The following is a 9,490-nucleotide window of genomic DNA, read 5'->3' as shown; positions in this document are numbered from 1 at the left end:
ATACCTAGATCTATCCTTGCCTTTATACCTAACTAGGGGCGTTAAACGATAGTGCTTGTTGGGAGGCAACCCAATTTTTTTTGCTTTTTGGTTCTGCTTAGTAATAAATAATCCATCTACCTTATGTTTAGATGTGGTTTTGTGTTTTAATTAGTGTTTGTGCCAAGTAGAACCTTTGAGAAGACTTGGGGAAAGTCTTTTCTTTATGTTTTGTCGGCATTGTACATGAACTTCTACACGTATCCAAATGATACGTCTCCAACGTATCTATAATTTTTGATTGTTCCATGCTATTATATATTCTGTTTTGGATGTTTAATGGGCTTATTTATACACTTTTATATTATTTTTGGGACTAACCTATTAACCCAAGGCCTAGTGCAAATTGCTGTTTTTTTGCCTATTTCAGTGTTTCGCAGAAAAGGAATATCAAACAGAGTCCAAACGGAATGAAACCTTCGGCAAAGTTATTTTTGGAACAAGCATGATCCAGAGGACTTGGAGTGGACGTCAAGAAACATACGAGGAGGCCACGAGGCATGGGGCGCGCCTACCCCCCTGGGCGCGCCCTCCACCTTCGTGGGCCCCTCGTGGCTCCACCGACCTACTTCTTCCTCCTATATATACCTACATACCCTGAAACCATCGAGGAGCACCACGAAAACCTAATTCCACCGCCGCAACCTTCTGTACCCATGAGATCCTATATTGGGGCCTTTTCCGGCGCTCCGCCAGAGGGGGAATCGATCACGGAGGGTTTGTACATCAATACCATAGCCTCTCCGATGATGTGTGAGTAGTTTACCACAGACCTTCGGGTCCATAGTTATTAGCTAGATGACTTCTTCTCTCTCTTTGGATCTCAATACAAAGTTCTCCTCAATCTTCTTGGAGATATATTCGATGCAACTCTTTTTGCGGTGTGTTTGTCGAGATCCGATGAATTGTGGGTTTATGATGAAGATTATCTATGAACAATATTTGAATCCTCTCTGAATTCTTTTATGTATGATTGGTTATCTTTGCAAGTCTCTTCGAATTATCAGTTTGGTTTGGCCTACTAGATTGATCTTTCTTGCAATGGGAGAAGTGCTTAGCTTTGGGTTCAATCATGCGGTGCTCGATCCCAGTGATAGTAGGGGAAGCAACACGTATTGTATTGTTGCCTTCGAGGATAAAAAGATGGGGTTTATATCATATTGCTTGAGTTTATCCCTCTACATCATGTCATCTTACCTAATGCGTTACTCTGTTCTTATGAACTTAATACTCTAGATGCATGCTGAATAGCGGTCGATGTGTGGAGTAATAGTAGTAGATGCAGGCAGGAGTCGGTCTACTTGTCGCAGATGTGATGCCTATATTCATGATCATGCCTAGATATTCTCATAATTATGCACTTTTATATCAATTGCTCGAAAGTATTTGTTCACCCACCGTAATACTTATGCTATCTTGAGAGAAGCCACTAGTGAAACCTATGGCCCCCGGGCCTATTTTCCATCATATTAATCTCCCATCAACAAGCTATTTCTATCGTCGTTTATTTTGCTTTCTTTACTTTCAGTCTTTATCATAAAAATACCAAAAATATTATCTTATCATCTCTATCAGATCTCACTTTTGCAAGTGGCTGTGAAGGGATTGACAACCCCTTTATCGCGTTGGTTCCAAGGTTCTTATTTGTTTGTGTAGGTACGAGTGACTTGCGTGTGGCCTCCTACTAGATTGATACCTTGGTTCTCAAAAACTGAAGGAAATACTTACGCTACTTTGCTGCATCACCCTTTCCTCTTTAAGGGAAAACCAATGCATGCTCAAGAGCTAGCACCAAACAGAACTCCATATCTGAGCACGCTGTCTTAGGCTTGCTAACCTTAGTTCATATGGCAAAACTTTATTTTTAAGCATATATTTTCCTACATCAATTTTATATACCAAAACTTCTTCTGTAAGCTGACCTAAACTTCAAACTGTATAATTATTTGCTGGTTGCTCTTTTATGGAATACAACACCAGCACCTCCTGCCATAATATACCAGAACTTTCACTGTAATCTTACTTGAATTTCATAGTGTATATTTTTCATTTTTGTTCTTGCTTGCACTTTTATGGAATACATCACCAGCACAACACTTCCTCTCATAATATACTAGGACTTCTGCAGTAATATTACTTGAACTTCACAATGTATATTTTCCATTTTTATTACTGCTCTCTTTCATGAAATACATCACCAGCACAGCACTTCTTGCCATAATATTGCAGGACTTCTGCAGTAATATTACTTGAACTTCACAGTGTATATTTTTCATTTTATTACTACTTGCTCTTTCATGCAATACATCACCAACACCCCCTCTTATACTATACCAGTACTTCTGTAGTAAGCTTACTTGAACTTCTACTGTATAGTTTCTTTGAATCTTCAACAATAAAAGTTCAAGTAAGCTTCTCCTAGAATACTGTTTTCAAAAGTGGAATAATATTCTGCACATTGACATGACATAAGTTTGCTTTGTTTAATTGACCTATTCTAACTGTTCATCAGCCTTGCGCTCCTCCTAGGCTTTGGTTGTAGTGGTTTTTGCTTGACATGTACCTCTTCCTCTTCCTCTTCCTCTTTCTCTTCCTCTTCATTGTCCTCTTCCTCTTCATCATCCTCTTCCTCTTCCTCCTCACATTCCACTTCCTCTTCCTCTTCATCTTCCTCTTCTTTGATGGTGTTTTCATCTTCGTCTTCCTATTCATCTTCCACCACTTTCTTGTTGCTGGCTCTAGGTTTTGCTTTCTGTTTCTTCTCTGGCTTTTTGCTTGTCTTTTCAGCATCTGTGCGCTTCGGGCATGTTCTTGCATTATGTGGTTCGTACTCCTTGCATATGCTACAAAGTCTGCTGCTTGCTTTCTATGGATGTGGTCCCTTCTTTTGTTCTATAACTTTGGGCTGCTGTTTTGAACTTTGGGTTGCTTGACCTCCTCGGCATCGTTTCTTTCCAAGAGTGTTGGACAGGTGAGCCTGTTGTGTCCTGCAACCTTTTTGCACACACTACATTGCCTGTGTCCAAGTGGCACTCCGTTCTCATCGAGCACGACAACTCTTCCTGCAGGTGGTGCCTTTATTTGAGCTCTCTTGTCACTTTTCTTTGCTGCAGAAATTTTCTTCCTACCCTTTGTTTCAGAGTACAGCGACAGTTTCATCGTCTCTTGCTGTCGCTGCTCCATTGATTGGTCAACACCCTGCTTGCATTGGTTGGCTTGAGCAGCGGCGTTGAGCATTTCAGCTGCATAATAATGAAGGTCATCTTCAATTTCAGCATCCTCTTCAGCCATCCTTTCATCAGCATCTGCTTGATTTTCTGAATGTATTGCACCAAGTTATTCCACGAGCCTCTTGAGAACATAGTAGGCTCTGTCATATTGTTGGTCACATCTCATCGCTTTCTTGTTAACCATCAAATTTAGCTGCAGCAAGATGTCTTGCTTCGATAGTCTTGAGCTGCCATCCGATGCAGTTGTGTTGTAGTCCCTTGTATCAAAGGTTGGTTGTGATTTTGCAGTCTTTGTGTATCGTTTGAGGATATACTTGTGTGGAAATTTGCCAGGCTTCAGGTAGTCCAGTATGTTCATGATGTGAAGGCAGAACAGGCCTGCATTTTGTGATGAATGCAGAATACATAGTTTGTGAGCCAGCAATGAGTTTCATATATTTTGATATGATACTACTAGTTTAGCTATTTAATGAGTTTGTTTTTCCACTCACATGTGTGTGTCCAAAGCTTGCATTCACACTCGTATATTTCATTCTCTGGGTCAGCTACAACCTGGAATTCATGCTTTGACCAGGAAAATCTTTCTTCATCATCATGGCCAGCCTTGTTGTGGTAGTACACAAGGTACTTAGTGGGCTCTGTTGTACGCTTTGCGCGAAATAGTGTGGCTTTTCTCATCCTAGTCCTCATCTCGGTCTACACGGCTCTCGTGTACTTGATAGACATGGCTTCCTCGTAGCCGTAAGTTGTTTTTGTCACAGGATTGATCTGCACATGTCAAAAGATAAGATATTAGTCGAAGCAGAGTCATGGGTTTCATTTTTTAAAATTCAAAGTGCACATGTTGAAGGAAAACACAACATGATGGGGGTGTTTTTTTGTGTCTTCGTACCATGCTGGTCATTGTTTGCTCGTTCTCCTTCTGCATCCGAGTTTGTATGTAAGCATTTACCCGCCTAGCAAACTTGTGTAGGTTCTGGGTCCCCTTGACAAACCCTTTCTTGAGCAAGTGGTTCATGCTCTCGCTTCGTTGTGTGGAAGTCATTCTAGCACATAAATTTTCTTGTAATATGCTGAAATCCACATTTTCCTATCACTCCACAGCTGGATCATCATCTGGTCATTCTCCAGATTGTACTTGTGCACAAGTTCAGCCAGGCAGCTTCAAACTCCGTTGGCATCAACGACCAGTTTAATATAACTGTGAACTCCTCTTTGAATGTTTTATACTTTTTGTACAACAACGCGAGGTATTTCTTGTACTTCTTCATGATATGCCAACGGCATAGCTTGTGGACTGTGTTTGGAAATGATTGTGCTATAGCTTTCGCCATCGACAGGCACTGGTCTGCATGCATTAAAAAAATGAAACTTGCTTCTTTTTTGCACTGATGGTGAACTTATGTTGTACAAGTATTTGAACTTCACATGTAGCAGTATGGCTATCTAAAAATGTCACATGTATTTTTTTCTTACAGCAGTGTTGTTGAACTTCTATGGTACCAGTGCTTGAACTTCACAGGTAGCAGTAGGACTAGCTAGTAGTGTCACACTCAAAATTTTCTTAAAGCAGTGTTCTTGAACTTCTGTGGTACCAGTGCTTGAACTTCACATAAATAACTATATTTTTCTGAACATGTTACATATATTTTTCTTACAGCTTTGTCCTTGAACTTCTATGATTCCTGTATTTGAACTTCACATTCATAACTTATTTTTTTTCTAAACATGTGACAGATAATTTTGCTTTCTTGTACTGTTAGTTGGACTTTTGTGCTAACAGTGGTTGAACTGCTTGCTTTACATTATTTTCAGATAAAACCAATGTGCCCAATACAGACCCATAGACTGAAAAGATGATGAAACTTGTAGAGTTTTTTTTTGAACTCACCTATTAGAATGCAAGTTGGGTGCTTGTTGTTCATGCACCATACAAATGTATCGAACAACCACTTGAATGACTTTGCATCTTCATCTCTGATCAGGGCAACAACAAATATCGTTTACTGCAAGTGATGGTTTGTTCCAACAAACACTCCCAGAGGCATATAAAATCTGTTGGTCTTGTAAGTTGTGTCGAATGTTACGCAATCGCCAAAGTCTTGATAGGCTCCTCGGCAGCTTGCATTGGACCAGAAGATGTTTTTAATTGACTTGTCCTTGTCTACTTGTATGTCATAGAAAAACTCATCATTGGTTGCTTTCATGTCTTTGAAGAATTAAACAAGTTTCAATACATCATCCAAATCATCTTTCCTTTCATTCATGGCTTTCCTGCAAATTACATGCAAACATGCATTTGTTATTTTTGCTAGCAAAGGGTTGTGACCTAGGATGCTATGTACATTGCAGTATGTGGATGTTTGAATACTTACTGGTTTAGTAGGTCTTGTCCGGTCATGCTTAGAAGTAGCTTCCATCTTCATTTTTAGATAGCATGGACATGATTGTTGTGTGCTTGACATCATGTGTCGGTGGGAAACGACACCTATGGGATCACAAGAATCCCTACTACGGTTGCCAGGGCGCGGGGTTGTGAGAAGAGCAAGATTAACAGCCAGCACAAGGATTGTTTACCCAGGTTCGGGCCGCGAGGATGCGTAAAACCCTAGTCTTGCTTCGGTGTGTATTTGAGAGAGTTCTTGAGCTCTCAAACTAGCTATGGTGGTTGCGTAGTTCCAAAGAGCCGAATCCCTCTCCAGTATGCCATGGGCCTTCTTTTATAGTCGAAAAGGCTGCCACAGTGGCACACACGAGGTGGAAAGGCCTACAGTACTGTGAGCTTATCGCCCGTATTACAGGACAAGACGCATTTAATGCGTCGCTTAGGTGTCCCCTAGCTTTATTGGGGACAGGGAGCGAGGCCCGTCCCGTTCGCCGTCGCTCCTCTTCGCTTCGACACGCGCCCTGGCCAACGATGCATGCGGCGCCATGTAGGCAGGCAAGCAGCTGAGGTGGCGCGGTGGTAGGGTCTTCACGAAGATCTGCATGCCGCCATGCAGGAACTTGCTGATCTGGCCTGGAAACTGCATGTGGCCACGCAGGTGCCAGCCCAACTGGTCGGGCTGGCAGCTGCATGCGAATGGCGGTAGAAACTTGGCTGGTGCGAGCATGACAGTGGCCCCGCTGATATCCTTGGCAAGCGCCTTGCCGGGGGCCCGACAAGGGTCTTGTCGTGGCTCGCAGTCGTCCTCGGCAAGGATCTTGCCGGGGGTCTTGTGGCCTTCCTCGGCAAGGATCTCGCCAAGGGTCGCCGTCTTCTGGTCCTCATCTGATCTTGTGTGTTTATGATCTTGACAAAGATCTGCATGCCACCACGGAGGTGCCTCCCGAGGCCTGGTCCCAACGTAGTTGGTTGGGTTCGAACCTGTGGGCTCACGGGCGGCTCACTCCGTTGGTGTGGGAGAGCTGCCCCGACAAGGGTCTTGCCGGGGCCGCTGAGGCTGCCCCGACAAGGGTCTTGCCGAGGGAACCTGCTCCGTCCCTCTGCTTCTTTGTGTTCTTGGTCTTGGCGTTGTCTTGGGCTTCGGCTTCTCTTCGGCCCCCATCCTCTGCCCTGCTTAGTGTGGCCGTGGCGCGCGGTTCCGGCTGCCCATGCACAAGTAAATGGGTACAAAGGTGTGCCCCTACTTTTGTACACCGATATTATGGTACTGCAGGAGCTTTACGTACTCCAAAATAGTGGGGTCATAATTCTTGTGTGAGTGAAAGAATACCAGCATGTCATCAGTTTGCATGAGTTGGTGATTATGATTGTACTCAATGTCCACAGCCACGCATGTGTTATCCTCCTGCACCTTCACCCTCATTCTTGCATTGCAGCCTGTCCTCTGTGATGTTTTGTTTCGCTTCCTGTTAGCCTCTGAAACAGAAGATGGCTGTATCCCTTGGAACGCGCAAACAAAATACTTGTGGTGGTCATTCCCCCCGTCTTCCTAATTCCAAAACCAGCGTGTCTGGCGTATTTGTTATAAAATTCCCTTGCTTTCTCTACATCTTGGAATCACATCTTTAGTCTTGGTATTAGATAATCCGGGAGATCCGGCCTCTGCAAAAAAAGAAAAAATAATCCAAATGGCACGTTAAAATGCAGTTTATGAACTTGTTGTCTTGGAGGGAGCAGAAAATTTGCAGATAATACAAGATGCATATATAAATATTTTGTTTCACTTACGTGCGTGTATGATCGCAACTCCACCGGAGTCTGCTGCTATCCCTCTGGGATGGGGCACGGCGGAGTAATCATAGCAGGATGCAGGAGTGGATCACGAGGAGGAAGGAGGGTTCAAGATGGCCTCTCTCTTGTTTGCGTCCTTTTTGCTTGAGGTGGTTGTGGAGGTATTGCGATCCTGGTCTTGGTTTGCTCTTTTGTTTTGTGAAGCAATCCATCTACCTTATGTCCCGTACAATTCTGACTTGTAGCAGCAGGATCCAACGGTGGTAGTGTGCAGAGCACTCTCCTCCATGTGTGTTCCTGTTGGATTTGTCCTGGGATCAGGTTTAGTTGCTTCCCTTTGGCATTGATGAGGCACACCAGGATAACCTCTAGAGTTACATGCAGGACTTGAGCTAACCCCTCCTCCATCGGTGTGCTTGGGAGTCTACTGGTGGATACAAAGAATCCGCGGGGGATTTCCGGCGTCACCCAATTAGGTGGAGGCGCAAAGTTGTGCGGATAGGGCTATGACCCAGCATCTTGTAAGTCTCCATGTGTTTCGGGTGTCATTCATTTTTGGTCTGGAGCAGGTTGGCAATGCTGTTGGTGTGTTTGGGGTGTGAGCCATTGAGGGGGTGGTGCAACGCGTACATGCTTAGGATTGTGTACTTGCTGCTATGAACTTCTAAGCTTCTTCATGCGTCTCTCGTCTTGCTGACATAAATGAAAAAAATGTCTATTAGCACACAAGTTACGTCTGCCTATACCTTTGTAACTGAACTTAGCATTATTCACAGCCTGAACTTCTCATATAAAAGTGGTGTTCATGTACATATTTTTTCCCCTAGGACAGGCATCACACTCTTAACTGAGCTGAGCATCTGCCAATACTTTTGTACCTGAACTAAGCACCCTTCACAGAATGAACCTCACATTCTGTTCATTCTACACTATTTGATTACTTATATGTACCTGAACTGAGCACTCTCCACAGCCTGAACTTCTTGTTTTGCAAAGGGGAAATATTGTCTATAGTTAAAAAACCTGAACCTTCATGAGTTTGAATGGTTGAACCACTAGTGCATGCCAACCTGACCTTCACGCGAGATCACATGCATGTTCTATTTTTCCTTTCATTTTTTGCACAGAACCAGATACATACCAACCTGAACTCTTATACACTTAATAATTGAACTTCACATGGCTTTTTACATGTGAATGCAGGCATATTTTCTACTGTTTGTAGCCTGTACTGATGCTCACACACTACCTGAACTTCACATGGCTGTAAGCAGGCAGATTTAGAAAAAAGCTTTTGTAGCCTGGACTGATGCTCACACACCACCTGAACTTCACATGGTTGTAAGAAAATAACAAACAGAAGGAAGAATTTCAACCATACCCTGGCAAGAAGTTCGGCCAACCTTTTTTCAGCAGCTGATAGGCCACCTTGAGAGGAATTTGTCGGAGAGCTAGGAGAGGAACCGCATGGCAATCCATGTCTTGCATAGGGCACGAAGTTCACCTGCATGAAGCAAGAAGGTCAGGTAAGGGAAGATTGAAGGAGTCCGCAAGATCAGGGAGGAAATTCATATACCATTCTTAGATTTGAAGGCGCCACCGATGCGGCCTCCGCCGCCAAGATGCTTCCTTGGGGGCGTTGTTCGCCGTACGTTGCGCCTTGGCCGTCGTGAGCACTGCTAATCCGTCAGGCGGTGACGATGGACCGAGGAGGAGGCTTCCGGAAGTCCATGGCTGTTAGTGGCAGAAAGTCCGGCGGCTTCGCCGCCTCCAGGCGACGCGGGGTCCCTCGCGCCGGCGTCTGCCGGCGGTCGGACAGAAGGTGGCGACGAAGGGGGCGGAGCTGGATCCGACTGGCTAGGAGGTGGAGACGGAGAGGAGGCACTGGATCCGGTCGGCCACGAGCTGGAGACAGAGGGGAGGCGTTGGATCCGGTGGAGTTCAGCGGGAATCACGGGGGGAGCCCGGTGATCGAGGGGAGGAGCGGCGAGGAGGGGGCTGGGGCGGGTGAATCGGGACCGGGACCAGGTGGGTTCCTGTCGGG

Source organism: Triticum dicoccoides, chromosome 6A, assembly GCF_002162155.2.
Source record: "Triticum dicoccoides isolate Atlit2015 ecotype Zavitan chromosome 6A, WEW_v2.0, whole genome shotgun sequence".
Taxonomy (NCBI): domain Eukaryota; kingdom Viridiplantae; phylum Streptophyta; class Magnoliopsida; order Poales; family Poaceae; genus Triticum; species Triticum dicoccoides.
Note: the sequence above shows the minus strand (reverse complement) of the source record.